This window comes from Artibeus jamaicensis, unplaced genomic scaffold (assembly GCF_021234435.1).
Source record: "Artibeus jamaicensis isolate MK-2021 breed Jamaican fruit bat unplaced genomic scaffold, CSHL_Jam_final scaffold_474, whole genome shotgun sequence".
In the NCBI taxonomy this organism is placed as follows: domain Eukaryota; kingdom Metazoa; phylum Chordata; class Mammalia; order Chiroptera; family Phyllostomidae; genus Artibeus; species Artibeus jamaicensis.
Window position 1 is genome coordinate 21,447,614 of NW_026522046.1, and position 18,458 is coordinate 21,466,071.

Here is an 18,458-nt window from a genome sequence, read left to right on the forward strand (position 1 = left end):
GATCAGGCAGGACGTGAGTTTGTCCCCAAAGTTTTATGGCCCTTTAACTATCTGACCCTGACTCAGAATAAGCCCTCAGAGTTCTTCAAATATTATTTGTTGCTTAATCATTTCTGCCTGACAATGATTGATGAGCTTTATTCCTGTGTAAATTGAACCCAATAAAAGCTTGTCAAAGCAAGGGTTGGGGGCATTCTCCCCTTGAGAGAATAGTTGTGCTGTCCCTTTTCCTCCACAGGACTCAGTAGTCCGTGTCAATGTCTCGACTCATCCCTAAGGCTGCAGACACTACAGGCCAGTGTCTGCATCACCACTGTGAATAATGCTGCAGTAAAAAGAGATGCAAATATCTTTGCAAATAAATGTTTTCAAATTTTGGGGGTAGATACCCAGAAGAAGAGCTACGGGGTCATTTGGTAACTGTATTCTTAATTTTTTGAGGAGCCTCGATACTGTTTTCCATGTACTTGTATTAGTTTACATTCCCACCAGTAGTGACTGAGGGTTCCCTTTCTCTCCACAACCTCTCCAACACTTGTTATCACTTTACTTATTGATAATAACCATTCCAACTGATATGAGGAGGTATTTCATTATGCTTTTGATTTGCATTTCTCTAATAGCTAGTGAAATTGATCATTTTTTGATATCTCTGTTAACCATTTGTATGTTTCTTAGGAGAAGTATCTGTTGAGGTCTTCTGCATATTTTTTAATTGGATTGTGTGATTTTTTTATGTTGAATTGTGAGTTTTTAAATATATTTTTAATATTAACGCTGTCAGAACTATTTATTTTATTTTTAATATATTTATTAATTATGCCATTACAGTTGTTCTATTTTCCCTCTTCATTCCCCTCCACCCTGCACACCCCTCCCCCACCATTCCCCCCTTTAGTTTATGACCACATGTCTCGAGTTCTTTAGATTCTATATTTCCCATACTATTCTTGCCCTCCTCCCATCTATTTTCTACTTACCATCTATGCTACTTATTTTCTGTACCTTCTCCCCCCTTCTCCTTCTCCCACTCCCCTCTTGCTAACCCTCTATGTAATCTTCATTTCTATGGTTCTGCTCCTGATTTAGCTGTCCTCTTAGTTTTGTTTTAGGTGTGGTTCCTAATAACTGTGAGTTTGCTGTCCTTTCACTGTTCATCTTTTTTATCTTCTTTTTCTTAGGTAAGTCCCTTTAACATTTCATATAATAAGGGCTTGGTAATGATGAACTCCTTATATTTGATCTTATCTGAGAAGCACTTTATCTGCCCTTCCATTCTAAATGAAAGCTTTGCTGGATAGAGCAATCTTGGATGTAGGTCTTTGGATTTCATGACTTGGAATACTTCTTTCCAGCCCCTTCTTGCCTCTAAGGTCTCTTTTGAGAAATCTGCAGACAGTGTGATGGGAACTCCTTTGTAGGTGACTGTCCCCTTATCTCTTGCTGCTTCTAGAATTCTCTCCTTCATTTTAATCTTGGCTAATGTAATGATGATGTGCCTTGGTATGTTCCTTCTTGGGTCCACCTTCTTTGGGACTCTCTGAGCTTCCTGGATTTCCTAGAAGTCTATTTCCTTTGCCAGATTGGGGAAGTTCTCCTTTATTATTTGTTCAAATAAGTTTTCCACTTGTGGCTGTTCCTCTTCCCCTTCTGGTACCCCTGTAATTTGGATGTTGGAATGTTTAAAGATGTCCTGAAGGTTCCTAAGCCTCTCCTCATTTTTTTGAATTCTTGTTTCTTCATTTTTTTCTGTTTGGTCATTATTTTCCTCCTTCTGGTCCACTCCTTTGATTTGAGTCCCAGTTTCCTCTCCATTATTATTGGTTTCCTGTGCATTTCCCTTCATTTCAATTAGTTTAACTTCCATATGTTCCTCTAATTTGTGACTAAAATCAACCAGTTCTGTGAGCATCTTGATCACTAGTGTTTTGAACTGTGCATCTGAAAGTTTGGCTATTTCTTCATCACTTAGATTTATTGGCTCTGGGGCTCTAAGTTGTTCTTGAGCCATGTTTTGGTCTGTTTGTGCCTGTTATGTATGAGGAGCGGAGTTTTAGTTCGTCATCAGGGCGGGGCCACCCAGGTCGCTGGTTTGTGACACTGTATGTGGGGGCGGGGTTAGAGAGGGACAATGGTGGTTCTCTCTGCCACTTTCCGCCGCTGGGGCCTGCGAGGTCCTTCTCACCACTGCTAGCTCCTCCACTGGTTTATTTGCTTGCGAATGTGTGACCATGGTCCACCCTCAGTGGGTCCGCCGGCTTCTCCACACCTGGGATCCACCCAGGGCTGCCGGCGCACCTGGGTCACCAGCCAGGTCGGTCAGGTGGATCTTTCCTGTCCTACCCCGCTCTGCTGCTGGCTGTGCCCCTCTTACCGGTTTGACTGAAGTATTCATTGTTGTCAGACTTCCGTGTAGTTCAATTTTCTGTAGTTTGGCTGCATTTTTGTTGCTAAAACTTTGTTGGTTGTGTGAGAAGGCGAAGTGCTTCCACCTATGCCTCCATCTTGGCAGAAGTACAGTACTATTTTTTTAAATATCTTTTCATGGTTGATCAGTTGCTTTTTGTGTGTGTATGTTTTTGGCCATTTGTTTTTGCTATACACAAGCTTCTTAGTCTCATTAATTTATTTTTGCCTTTACTTCCCTTGCCTTTGGGGTCTAATGCATAAAATGGTCTCTAAGACCAAGGTCCATAAGTTTAGTATCTGTTTTTCTTCCATGTAATTTATTACTTCATGTCTTATATTTAGGTCTTTGATCCATTTGGAGTTGATTTTTGTATATGGGAACAAACAGCTATCTAGTTTTATTCATTTGCATGTGGATTTCCAATTCTCCTAGCATCATTTTTGGGATATAAAATTGAACACAAACAAATGAACAAACAAGAAAAATAAACAAAATCTCAGGCATAAACAACAGTATAGAGGTTACCAGTGGTGGTTACTGAGTAGTAAATGTTAAAGGGAATTATATGACTTTGGATGGTGGATATACAATGCAATATACATTGCAACATCACATATTATAGAAATATATTGTTGAAACCTGTATAATTTTATTAACCAATGTCCTCCAGTATTTTTCTTTGAAAGACAATGTTTCCAGCTCCACAGAATAAAACACTTGACTATAAAACTAGCTCAAACAACTATCTCATATAAGAAGCCCAAGAAGTAGGGATGGATAATCAATACCATGTCTCTTTGAATATCATGGACCCATATCTATTGCATCTTCAAGTTTCCATGTTTAGGTTCCTATAAAAATGGTTGCAGCTGTCTTAGGTTCCATGTCCAAAAATAGTAATATCTAGAGCAGCACTGCCAAAAGAAATACAATGTAACTCACAAATGCAAGGGACTGTTATATAATTTTAACTGGTTAAGTAGTCACCTAAAAAGTATAATGTGACAGGTGGATTAGCACAGTAACATATATTATTTAATTTAGTGGATTAGCAGATATTTTGGTCCTGCTAATATCTCTGTAGACATTTAATCTACACCAAAAAGATTCTTGAAATTTCATTCTGCCCAAAATGCCCATGAAAGCATCTGGCCTGCTCTTCAGCAAGATTTAAAACCAAACTCATCTACTTAACTCTATGTGATATTACCAGCTAGGCTACCAAGGCAGGGGGTTATTATTGACAGTATAGCCACAACATATTTATTGGACTAAACAATATAATATTACTTTTTACATATTAACTCTCTAAACCAAAAGTATACACAAATGTTGTGGGCTGTTTAAACCCAGGGACATTTTCTAAGTGTATTTTTGACAGGCCAAATTTCAAGGACATTTGGTGTGCACAAAAGTGACTAATGGACATTTCGGCAGGACCAAATGTCCTGCAAGAAATTGAACATATCCAAAATTTTATTTTAACACGTAGTTAATATAAAAGTTATTAATCAACTATTAAAAATTTTAAATTATTTGTGATCTAATGTATTACTTTTTGTAGCACATCCAAAATGGAAGCACATTTTTAGTGCTTGAAGTATCTATACATGTTTAGTGAAGACTATATTGCACAGTATAGGTAAAGGAAAAAGATAGCTTGTATTAGTATTTTATTTTATTTTTTGTGGCTTTCTCTTAGGAGCAAACAATGTTTTTCTCAGATGCTTCCTCAGTAGCTTTCCCTTATACAGTTCCTTACAGACAAAATTGAGGCACACATTTACATCTATCTGGGGTGATTAACCTTATGTAAATCATGGCCTCCCTCACCATCCAGGTAGGTCATCATCTAGCTGCATGAAAAATTGGAGAGTATGGTAAAAACTGAAGTTTGTATTAAGGAGGATTAAAAGAAGTTAGTTGCTGGATAGAAAAATGACATTTCCCTCTTACAATACTTGTTTAATCTCAACTTCTACCTTTCTCTCTATAATGCACGAAGCTTCTTTTTCTGAATATGTTGATATTTATTTTTGTAAAGTTCTATTTTCTTTTCGGTTTCACAGGAATATCCTCACACACTGTTCTTTTTTAATTTCCACAGACTGTGAAATTCTTAAATAATTCATTTTAAACAGCCACCATCCCCCTTTCCTTTCTGCCCATTACTATTTTATTTTTGTAACTATTAATCTTTGAAAACTAGTTGTATGTTTATTTATTTATTTTTTTACTTTTCCCACCAGAGTATGGACTCCAAGAGAGATGTGTGTGTATGCAATTTTTCTCCTTTCTATTACTGAAGGCTAGAACTGATCTTGACACAGAGTAGATACTTGTCAATATATCCTTGTCAACTAAATGAGTATATAAATAAATGATTCGTATCATATAAAATAAAGTGGCATTAAATGAGAATTGTGCTTAGATTCGTGAAGTAGTATTTTATGGATCTTAAAGCTGCAATTTTGAAATTGTAGCTAAAATAGATAGCTGTTGAGGGTACTTTGGCAGTCCACTATCATACTGATAAAATAACTCCCTGCAAGAAATAAGAATCCCCAAAAGATTCTAAAATCCAAAAACCACAGTATATCTATAATCCCCCAAACCATTAAAATCTCCATAATAACATATTAACAACTATTTACTGAGTTAAAAATACATAAAATGTATATAATATCATCATTGGCTCTTGGAGCCAAGAATGTTCAGAGAGAATATTAAAATATGTACATTGAAAGTCATGATAAATTTCAACATGGATAATACTTTTAAATCGATGATACTGCAACTAAAACTGTTTCACTGAATAAGTAATATATTCAATATAGTGCTTTATCAACCTAAAATAAATTTATTTTACCTTCCAATGAGATAGCATGCTATAGATTTTACAATATGTAGAATAATACAGACTACTAGTTTATAACCATTGTCCTCCAAGAGCCTTCTCTGGATATAGAGGAGAGACATGTAGCAGGGTAAGCCCAGAAGATCAGAATACCACTGCACACATATTTGAATTACTAAAATAAAATTAAGATCTGACAATATCAAATGCAGACAAGGGTGCAGAGGTGCTGAAACTCTCAAACATGCTGATGGGAAGGCAAAATGGTACATCAACTTTAGAAATCCATTTGAAGTTCTTAAAAGTGAAGTATTCACCTATCACATGACCCAGAAATCTCACTCCTATTTGCAAATGTTACAATGCTTTTTTTTTTTTTCATAATAGCCAGAACCTGAAAACCACCTAAATGTCCCTCAATGAAGGAATAATAAACTATGGTATACCTGTAAGAGCAAATAAACAAGTGAGACCTCTGAAACCATGGATGAAATTCTAATTGATCATACTAACTGCAGAAAGTGAAACTCAAAACACCATGCTTTATTATTTCATTTATTGGAATTGAGTAAAAACAACCATGAGAGAGAAGACACACCAGGGTTGTCATAGACATCAGGTGAGGGGATGGGTTTACTACAAGGGGGCACAGAGACCTATTTTGGGACAACTACACAGATATAGGTGTATATATATATATTTTTTTTCTCAGTACTTGCAGACTGTACACTTAAAGGGGTAAATTTTACCACAAGAATTAAAAAGCACATACAAAAGTAAAGATACAATGTGATTCCAAGTATATAAAGATCAAAAAGCAGGAAAAAGCAATGGATGGTGCTAAAAGTCATGACAGTGTTGACCTTTGTGGAGGTAGCCATTCAAGGGAGACAGCAACATGGTTTCTGGGTGCTAGTAATGTTATTTTTCTTAATCAAGTTATTAGCTCCAAAGGTGGATTCACTGTAGGGAAATATATTTAGTTCTTAACTTGTGTATAGTTCTATGTGTACATTTCAATAATTTATTGGAATTTGAGGAATTTATGAGATAAGATAAAGAGAAACATGGTTGATAGTTTTGATTTAGTTTCTATATTTCATTTCTTGAAGTCTTTGTCTAATCAGATTCATAATTTTCTATAATCACAATCATTACATCTTGGACAAAGATTATTTTACAGCATTAGTTGTAGAACACAGATATAGATATATTGATACTTACACTTGCTCCTGAAACTATAAGCAACATATAATAAAATCCTGATGCTTTCTTTTCCTAAATCATTTGCTCCAAAGTCTTCTGCTCATGTCTTTCGTCATTCTATTTTATGTCTTTATTCATTCTTTTTGTTTCAAGTATCCTCTTAGTGAGCTCAACTATTATGTTCGTATCTTTCACACATTTTTTTCAATACCAAACTTATGTTTCAGTCTGCTTCTGGTGTACAATTTTTTAAATGAAGCTTTATATATTAATATAATGAAATGGCTCAAAAGTTTTTAAAAAGCATATAACTGGTGAAATTACTCTCTCAAAAACACTTAGCACTAAGTACTTATTTGTCCTCTAAGCAATGCACTAGCTTCTTATAAGTCACTGAACAATGTGAATGCTTAATTTATTTATAATTACAAATATTTATGTACTCTTTTTCACCACTGCCACCACTCTTTAAGTTAATAAGTGCTCAGACTCATATCTACTGTAGTTTTCTCAAACTCACATGTATAGAAATTGAACATATGACATCCATAACTCACAACCCGAAGGTAAAAATAAATGTTCACAGGTCACAGAGCGTGTATTGTACATCTCGACATTTCTCTGCTTTCTTTTACTGAATAGTTTACATTCCTGACTCAGATTCTTGAAAACCTTGATGTCATTTTTCATTTGTTTACAGTCCCATTCATATCCTCCTTCTAGCCCTCATCATTTTTTTTTACAATAACAATCACCTAATTAAGAGATGAAAAACCTCAAGTCTATATCACTAAAATATAAATTTCTGTCTGTGTCATGTTGTGAGTCAAATGTAGGTTGGGACTAGAGTCATTTAAAAGTTTGACTGGCTGGAATTTAAAGCTGACATTTTCACCTGTGTATGGTGCATCTCTGTTCATCCTCATAGACTCTATTGACTGTTGATTTGCTTGGACTTACCTGAAAACTCAGAGCTCCGAGTGAGAAGAATTGATAAAATTAGTAAAAGCCATCACAGACCAACCAAAATTCAAGAAGATGAAGAAATAGACTTTCTCCATTGAGGTCATGTAAAATTGATGTCAGCGCCTTTGAAGGCAAACTCCCAGATATTAGAGTTTTGTATTATTTTCCTCCAACTTCTTTTTTCTGCCTTTGGCCTCCTTATTAGTACAAAAAATTTTCATTGCCTTCCTAGAATTATAATATCACAGGGTTTTATGTTCACGGAATATATCCATCAATCTTACCATTGAATAATTTGAGGTTAAAAAAGATTAGAACAGCACAAAAATATAAAATCAAAAGAGACAATTACGTGGAAGCTAAATCTGAGCTAATATTTTACACATTTCTGAATTCTAAATTTTCTTTCCATATACAATATGAAATTAAATGAGAGCCAATAATTTTCCTCTGCTTATTAGGTTATTCAAAATGGCAATTTTTGCACATAGAAAAATAGTGGTTGGTTGTTGATAGATTAGAAAAATAGAAAGTGGGGGGGTCAATAAGTAGAAAATAAAAATATTATTTTATTAGATCATAAAGTTTTATTTCTAAATAAACAACTGTTACATTCTAGAAGTTGAGTAAAGTTGATAAGATAATCAATAAACAAATGTACCAATTTCTTTTAAGACCACGTGGATTATTTTACAGTGACAGAATACTGTGGTTTGCAAGTATTCATTCATATGTATTCTTTCTGATTTTTATTATCATAAAAAGTACCTTATGTATTTTCTAAAAACTTAAATATTTTATTTTTTAATTTTAATTATATCGTATTTTCAATTCCAAGTCCTGGGATTAATTATCTGACTGAAAGTCTGATAATTTCATGTCCTACATAATATGTCTAGTTTAAAGTGGTACAAACGTATATATGGCTGTTGCATATCTAGACAATTCATAATTAATAAAAGACAATAAGTTCTGACAATAACTTAGTGACATGACAATAAGTTATATAAACAAAAAAAGAACAGGAATTTTATAAAAGAATACACTTCAATTTCTTAAAACTGTTTAACTTTCCCTCCTATTACACATTTTTTATGTTATTTATTGTCACATTTATAAATATTTAAAGACACTTTGATGTAAATTTCTGTTTATTCTGGATATGCATATTGCTTTATTTTTTATATGAACATTATGTAAAGAGCAGCTATATAATTTTATTTATTTATTATTTTTAAAGATTTATTTATTTATTTTTTAGAGAGGGGGAAAGGAACCTGGCCCACAACCTGGGTATGTGCCCTGACCAGGAATTGAAGTGGCAACCTTTTGGTTTGTAGGCTGGTGCTTGATCCACTGAGCCACATCAGCTAGGGCTATATAACTTTATTTTAAAAATAAGACTGCAGCCTTGGTTGGTGTGGCTTAGTGAATTTAGCTCTGGCTTGGGAGCCAAAGGGCCACCAGTTTGATTTCCAGTGAGGGCACATGCCTTGGTTCCAGACCAGGTTCCCAGTAAGTGGTGCGTAAGAAGCAATCACACATTGATATTTCTCTCCCTTACTTTCTCCCCTTCCTCTCTCTTTTTTTTAAAATATTTATTTATTTATTTATTTTTAAAGATTTTATTTATTTATCTTTAGAGGGGAAGGGAAGGAGAGAGGGAGAGAAACATCAATGTACAGTTGCCTTTCATGCGTCCCCTGCTGGGAAGTGGCCTGCAGGGAACTGGCTTGCAACCCAGGCATGTGCCCTGACTGGGAATCGAACCGCGATTGTCTGGTTTGCAGGCCCGTGCTCACCCTTCCTCTCTCTTTGAAAGTAAATAATAAAGTCTTAAAAAAATAAAAATAAGACTGCAATAAAATAGGTTAAATGAAAAAGAAAATACAGCCCTGGCTGGTGTAGCTCAGTGGATTGAGCGCGGGCCTGCGAACCAGACAATTGCAGTTCGATTCCCAGTCAGGACACATGCCTGGGTTGCAGGCCAGTTCCCAGCAGGGGACACATGAAAAAGGCAACCATACATTGATGTTTCTCTCCCTCTCTCCTTCCCTTCCCCTCTAAAGATAAATAAATTAAATAAATAAAATATTAAAAAAAGAAAAAGAAAATACATATCACTATATACTTATTAACAAGTATATCTCTTTTCTTAAAACTAAGTTTGGGAAAAATTATAAATCAGGTGAGATTCACACTTGAAATATATGAATATGCTCTATTATGCAAAAATTGTAATCACAGCATATGACAACTATTTGGGAAATATAATTATCTAGTAATACAATAAGATTAGCATTTACCATATATTTACCTTAAATTTCATCTGATGTATTTAGGTCAAATGTGAAGGATTATCAATACATAGAGATTATATAATAAAGCAAATCTGGAGGTTTGAATGTAAGATTGTCTGTAAAATTAACATTCAGTAACTCAGAGCAGAACTGTGTAAATTAAACTTAAAGACATTCTGAGTCTCCTCACGTCTCAGTGCATCCTCTGCCCTGATACAGACCTTTCTTTCTCCACCTTTTTGCTTGCTCAGGGCCCAGAACACATTTTAGCCTCACAGTCAGCAAATGCTCTGATCTTCAATTTCTCCTCTAACCTCTCCAAACAGCATGTTTTGTTATCCTTAGTTGAAGCCAGGCTGATGGCTGATGTCACTGCTTCTCTGGTGGTTTATTATTTCAAACTTCAACAACTGTAATGCCCAGGTCATATCTCTACCACGAGCTTCTTTTTATCCCCCTCTGTCTCTTTTACACACCTCTGTATTCAACTCTAAGAATAGTTATTATTCTATACTAACATTCCTGGGGTACTCCATTTCCCTATTTCTGTCTATTTTAAATGATGTATCTTATTAGTAAATAAAAATCAGTATTATTTACCTTGGCACTGATAGATTTCTACATTTAACTAGGCATGTATGTGGCAAAATGTAACTGACCAAAGGAGCATTTTCATGCCTGAAACATCAAACTGCAGGAAATATAGGCTTTAGGAACACTATAGATATGGATGCTTCCTCTTTCAGTTCAACACGTACTAATAGGTGTCAGTTGGCTTAAAATGGGATTCAGAAGTGTGGTTTATCTCTTTAGAAATTGTTATTTTTAAAGTAGAAGTTTCATTAAAGGAAGGTAATTTTCCTTGCTTAGAGCAATGTTGTAAAATGAAAACTGAATGCTGCATTCTGTATTTATAATAGTAAAATCCGTACAGATATCCACAAACTGCCATGACTACCTTTAGAAAAACCATCACAGCAAATACATTATTTCTTTTGAAAAACTTAGTATATTTACTCAAACACAACCATAGCATACAATCATCCAATTATACATTTCCTTTTTTTAACAAAATCATCAATTTTATTTATATTTCAGAGATTTAAACATGAAGTATTTGATAGACACTCTATTAGAGAACAATGATCTTTATATCATAGAATTCAAAAGGCCATAACACATGTAGATAGAATATACTTAACATAACAATATGAGGGCACTGTTGCAAAATACAACTGCCTGAAACTATGTAGATGATAAGCTTATCAATTTCTAAACTGATAAGCTTAGGAGAATTTCCAACTTTATGTGTTTTTGATCTGAAAACTTAACTGTCTAGCTACAAGTAGTAGCTAATTGTGGTAGAAAGAAAAATTGTACCCCCTCAAAGATGCCCATGTTACACTCTTTCGAACCTGTGAATATGTCTGTATGCATGACAAAGATGGGTACAACTCTGAGTTTTCACATTGCCGGGGTCCAGCCTCGGCAGGGTGCAGAGATCCAGAAGGTGGGTAAGGAGTCAGTGATGGGTAACAGACAACATCACTCCTCAAAAGTAGGTAAGGAGTTGGCGATGGGTAACAGATGACAACACGCCTCAAAGGACAGTGAAGCTCTGTTCTGTTTATTGCAAGTACAAGCAGGTTTTTATATTTTCATTTTAGGTAGTGATTAACATTTGCAGCATAGCATGACCAGTTAAGCAGAAAAAATTAATACAAAGGTAACCAGGAAAAATACGAAAGTTCCCATAGATTCAGTTATAATAAACAAAGATTATTTTGACCAGGACAGCCATTAATCAGACAATTAGAAGTAGCTGTATGTACAGAATTTGAATATCTTATTGTATATTAAAATTTCTCAGATTTTGTCATGGGGCAAAAGGATACGCTAGATTGAGTAGAGGTAATAGAAAATTTATTATAAGGCCTTTGTGATATCTAACTTAGCTATCTATTCTTTTTTGTCTAAAATGTTTCTCTGTGTGCTATAAACTCTGACTCTTTAGTAACTGTTTCTATGTGTTTAGTTTGTACTAGCCAGCTTTTGTTATTTCTTTGCCTGTCTAATTGATATATATTCTTATTCAAGGTAAAGGAGGGGCTGTTACTCCAACAACTTTTAAACATTCAGGGACTATTTCATTAGAGGAAACTTTGTTCTCTGGTCAAGAAATTATTTTGTACATCTTCACTGGAGTTATGCGAATCAATGAACCTGAAATATAAGTGTCTAATAATCCCACCACCTTTTGATTATCAAAACAAATATGTAACTTGTTTTTCTTATTTCTGGTACACCATGGCAGTCCTGATCATTTTAAGTTGCTCAAACCAGGGTAATTTATACAACTTGACAGGTTTTCCCTTATGGTTAACAATTATATTACCCTGGCTGGTGTATTCCCCTGTATAAGGGAGAGGGGAGTCTGCGGAGATTTTTCCATCCTTTCAGGCAGTTTCGTTGGGAATACTAATGTTTTCCTCTGAACTGTTCCCTCCTCTTGGGTGATTTTCACAGGAATAAGTAAGTACAGTTCAATGTCTATATTCAGTAGCAAGAGTAAAATAATTAAAATAAAACAGCCAATTGTTAACCCAATTTGGATGCCATGTTCTCCTCCAGGGAGACAAATTCCTTGAACTTAAATCCTCCATGCCTGGACCTTGTCAGACAACATGGTTGGAAGAGGATGTGGCACCATATAGCTTGAGAAAAATACATCATTCTTTGTGGCTTGATAAAAATCATCCTCTTGAGTTAGCAAGAGTGCTTGACAGTTTCTAGTATTTGGCTGGTTGAACAAGGCAGTACTAACTTTTGGCTATACTAACTGATTTTTGGAATCACTGTGGACACAATGGTCAACTTTCTTCTTACTAGAGATCACAAAAATGTGCATTTGAATTTCAGCACTGTAAAATTTGAGATAAATTTATCATTGTGCTTGAGATAGAGACTGCTAGCCGGCAGATAAATAATATCTGGGTGTTTTAAATTTATAAACCATTTTGACATAGTTGCACTACATTTAACTTTGTGGGTATGAGAATTTCAAGGCTGTAAAAATTGCAGCACAAAGGTAATCAATTGCCAACAGTCAAGCATCAAAAGGAAAAGCAGCAGTGGAGAATAGCTGGTTCATTACATGCCAAGTGATTTTTTTCTGTGGTGTCATAACTGGGAAGAAAATAGTACCACCAACTAAGATATTAGAATAAGGAGTTAGGAAAGTGGAGAACAGTTCCAGACTATAGAGGAGGGGGTTTCTGGATATAAGAGTCAGCAGGCCTTTGCTAAAATTAGTGAACAATTTTCCATATGCAAGGAAAGAAAGGATCAGTTAGAAAACAATCAAGCATCTTGTCCTGCAGCTCTAGGTAGTAAAGTTAAATATTCAAACCCAGCTCTTTCTGGCTCCAAAGTTAGTTAATCTTTTATCCAGCAAACTGGTAAAATCATGTGAGGCATATAGCAAAAGAGAAATAATGAGCTAAGGATAGAATTCTGGAAATAATCAACATATAGTACTTGAGCGAGTAAAATAAATTTTGAAGATCATTTAGGATTGGCACAGATGATATTTAAAAGCAGACAGAATGATCTCCATGAGTCGAAGGGACTAAATAACACCACATTTAAGTGAGAGAAAAAAAGTCAGAGAAGTGAAAAAAATAAAGAAATAAAGCATTTTTATCTAATTTCAATAATGAAATTGGGTAGTGTGAAAAAATAGAAGGTTAACTGAATATCAAAAGATGCAGTCCACTCCAAGTTGTATCACTAATTTACCTAAGCTCTGGCATTTTCTAAACCCACTGAGTCATTCACAGTCAAAATCATTCTGGTCATCCTCACCAAATTAATAATAAGCCAGGAAGAATTCTGCACATGTCTTTAGGAAAGAAAGATGGATACTTAAAAAAAATAGAAAAATTGCTAAAATGCATGGGTTTCAAATAAGGGCTATTATATAGATAATCACAGATCATTAACATCTTTCATATTTCATAGTTAATGTATTTCAATGTGTACACTTGTACTTCAGTGTTCATTTATACCAGTAAATAGGGAATGAAATTTAAAGGAATTCTAATGAAGAAAATAATAACAAATATCCAGAGAAAAGTCCATTTTCTTTTTTGCCGTTGTTTAGTCTCTTTCCTCTAGCTAGTAAAACAGCTATGTTTGATGCTGTGAGATTCAATTTTATACTTAAATGCCTAGCAAATGCTTACTAGAAATAGATATGTCAAAGTAGCTTAAAGGTTTAATAATATTGACTAAATTGCCATGTTAACAAACATTGAGGGATAATTAAATTGCTCATTAATATTGGAAAATGATTGAAAATCAAAATGGTTACTCCTTGGGGGGAATTTCAATATCTTCTCTTGTGTGAGATTAGGTTTTACAATAAAAATAAGTTGTAATTATTGATTATATTGTTTTATGGTTATTGACAATAAATATTATATAAGTCTGGGTTAGATATATAGGGACTATATCTTAAAATAGTTAAGTCCGACAATCAAGGAGTTAAAACATTCATCCAGACTAGTAGAAGGGGCAGCTGGAGTGGAGAGGAGTCATGGAAAGGCAGCAGCTGGCAGACAGGGCAGTCCCACAGTTGCCTGTGGATAAACCAGCAGGAACAACTGGGGAGCGTGGCAGGCTGCACGGCCCAGGGTTCCAGCACAGGGAAATTAACTCTCAAAACCTCTGGCAGTAAAAATATACAGGGGGTGTGGTGGTTGTAGAAACTCCAAGTCTTACAGGAGAGTCCATTAGAGGGACCCACAGGGTCCTAGAACATACATAAAACCACCCACCTGGGAATCAGCACCAGAAGAGCCCAATTTACTTGTGGGTAATGGGAAAAGTGACTGTTAAGTGAGGTGAGAGCTGAGCAAGCAAAACTGTTCCCTCTCTGACAATGTCAGAGAAGTTGGTTACCCAGCCCTGATGAGTACCTAAGACTCTACTCCTTATAATGTAACAGATGCATTGAGACAAAGAAATATGGCCCAAATGAAAGAAGAGATCAAAACTCCAGAAAAAGAACTAAGTGACAAGGAGATAGACAATCTATCAGGTTCAAAGTTCAAAACACTGGTAATCAGGATACACACAGAAATAATTGAGTATGGTCATAAAATAAAGGAAAAGTTAAGCCTATGCAAAATGAAATAAAGAAAAATATATAGAAAACCAAAAGAAAAGAGAAGAAAACTGGAACTCAAGTCAATGATTTGGAGCAGAATGAAGAAATAAACACTCAACCAGAACAGAATGCAGAAACAAGAATTCAGAAAAATGAGGAGAGACTCAGGAACCTCTGGGACAACTTTAAATATTCCAACATCAGAATCATAGGGGTGCCAGGAAGGAGAAGAAGAGTAAAAATTGAAAACTTCTTTGAAAAAAAGAATGAAGGAACACTTCCCCAATTTGGCAAACGAAACAAATATGCAAGTCCAGAAAGCTTAGAGAGACCAAAAAAAGTTAGACCCAAGGGAGATCATAACAAGACACATCATAATTAAATTATCCAAGATTAAATTAAGAAGAGAATCTTAAAAGCAGCAAGAGAAAATGATATAGTTACTTTCAAAGGAGTTCCCATACGACTATCAGCTGATTTCTCAAAAGAAACCTTGCAGGCAAGAAGGGGTTGGAAAGAAATATTGAAAGTCATGAAAGGAAAGGACCTACATCCAAGATTACTCTATTCAGCCAAGCTATCATTTAGAATGGAAGGGCAGATAAACTGCTTCCCAGATAAGGTAAAGTTAAAGAAGTTCATCACTTATTATATGAAGTGTTAAGGGACTTATCTAAGAAAAAGAAAAAAACAAAAATAAAACTATGAACAGTAAAATGACAACAAATTCTCAACTAACAACAACTGAACTCCAAACCCAAAATAAAACAAACAACAACAACAACAAAAACTAAGCGAACAATAGACTTGGAGCAGAATCACAGAAATGAAAATCACATGGTTATCAGCAGGGAGGGGTAGAGGGGAGAATGAGGGAAAGGTATAGGGGATAAGAAGCACAATTAATAGGTACAAAATGGGCAGGGGGAGGTTAAGAATAGTGTAGGAAATGGAGATGGCAAAGAACCTATATGTATGAACCATGGACATGAACTAAGGTGGGAGAATGCTGCGGGGAGGGGGTACAGGGCTCAGGGGGAAAAAGGAGAAAAATGGCATAACTGCAATGGCATAATCCATAAAGTATACTTTAAAAATAACGAAGAAAATGATAAAATTCTAAAGTATTAAAACTTATATAAATTAGTTTATTCAGAATTATTTACATTTATATGTTCATCAAATCTATTTTTATAATAACTTTTTGACATACTGTGAAATTATTGTCCCAAAGGGTATAATTAGTAGAGTACTAATGTCAACTATATCATAAAATGTACTTGGTTTACCTAGATTTGGGTTGTACCAATTCTGGGAAAATAACTCATATTTTGAAATTCCTATTTTTATTTCCTTCAATACACAGGTTACTTTTATAGTCAAATTAATTCAGCCTTACAATTATGATTTCCTGTGAGCTACACTTACATTATGATTTACAATATCGGTTTCCAAATTCTCCAAAGAATAGTTTAGTAAAAATACTATTTTCCATTTTATAGATAGAAGGCTAAATATTCTCAACTTTGTACAACATAGTAAACCATTAGAATATTTTGAATGAAAACCCATTTTTCTTTATTACCACTGAATAGTAGACAATGCTTCTGATCTGTTACTTAAATGATTCTCTGTGACATAAAAACACTTTTCTTCTGATTGGATATCTTTTAGAAGATACTCCAAAAGATATCTTTCAGATTCTTTTGGAATCTGTTACAACAGGGGTTCCCAACATCATGCTGCAGAGCAGGAGGTGATTGGCTGGTGAGTAGACCAAGCTTCATCTCCCCATCACTGTTGCTCCCCATCACTCCTATTACCACCTGAGCTCCTCCTCCTGTCAGATCAGCAGGGGCATTACATTCTCATAGGAGCCCTACTATGAACTGCACATGTGAGGGATATGGGTTGCATACTCATTGAGGGAATTTAATGCCTGATGATTTGAGGTGGAGCTGAGGTGGTGATGGCATTGGAGAGAAGCTGCAAATTCAGATTATCATTAGCAGAGAAGTTTGACTGCACAGGAACAGTAACAAATCCGTTGCCTGCAGACTTATATCAAAACTCTAATAGTGAGTGGCAAGTGACAATTGAGCTGCATCTGATGGCAGACTATAAAACCATCCCTCACCCTGGTCCATGGAAAAATTGTCTCCCATGAAACTGGTCCCAGAAGCCAAAAAGGCTGGGGACCGCTCTCTGTCACAATATGATCCTTGTGTAGTCATAAGCGGTGGGCAGATGTGTATATTCTTCAATATTTCTTTTTTTTTGACTTAGAAAATTTATCTCATATAATTAGAAATTTTTAAACTAGAATTTCTGAGAGGTCTGAATATGTTATCTTCTACCTATAATCTATGTTTACTTCAAGGATAACTTATCTATAGATTGTTTTTATTTTTCTGTTTCTCCTTCCTCCTTCCTTCTAAGGAACATGTCTTCCACACCATTGTTTCTTAGAGGACACACTAGGAAAGGCTAGCAATATGTTCCATCAGATTATTCTTACTTTTTTTAAATTAAAAAAATACATGAATGAGTAGCTAGAAAAAACTATATTTTGTTAAAATTGTGTTAGCAGTATTTTATGAAATCATGTCTCAAATTTGTTACCTAGTAAAATATTCTAAACATGATTGAGTAACATTGTTTAGATACTCTTGAAAACTAAAATATTCTTTCGCATTTTGGCAAAAAAGACAGGTTGACTAATATGACTACACTGCTTGAAAACAGACTGTGCAAGAATATGTTTTTTACTGAATTTAATTTAATTTCCTAGAATGTAATAGCATTGTTCAGGAAGATTCAATTCCATCTATTCTGTTTCATAGCCATGCAAAGTGATATATATTTTTTATATTCAGAAAGTTAGAATGCCTCTGTGTGCACAAGTGAGCATGTGTGTTACTGAAATTACTCAGTGAATTAATGCAGAAACATCTACCTTGCAGACTTCTGAATGGAATGTCTGTGCAAGTGCAGAAATTAGTTTTATTTTACATCGCGTACACATTGAAACTTGGAGCAGACAACTAGTGAGGAGCTTACAAACTGGTTATAAATATATAGAATTAGGCTTTGTTTTCATTTGTATCCCTTATTATTAAAATCCTAAATTATAGGATGCTATTACCCAAAGGCCCCTGAGAAATGTTTTGATCAGACATGGTACGGTGTAAATTATGACAATAAAGAACCATGTCATTGAGTATGCCTACCAAGAAAATTGACTTTTTATTTATCTTGGAAATATTCATTCACAATCTCATCTAGGAATATTTACAAGTTCAATTCTTCTTTACATCTTACAAATCTAAAACACATATTTCCAGAAAAGTATCCATTTTTTACTGATGATCCTAAAATATGAGCATTTATAATTATATAGAAAGCCACCCCCTTTTATAATAGAATAAAAGACAAAGGATCATGATTCTCTCAGGTATATGGATTATGGATTATATATACTTACTATAGAAACACAACTAAAGAAAGATTAATATAATGTCAGATAATTATTTGTTAAATAAGGGAGAG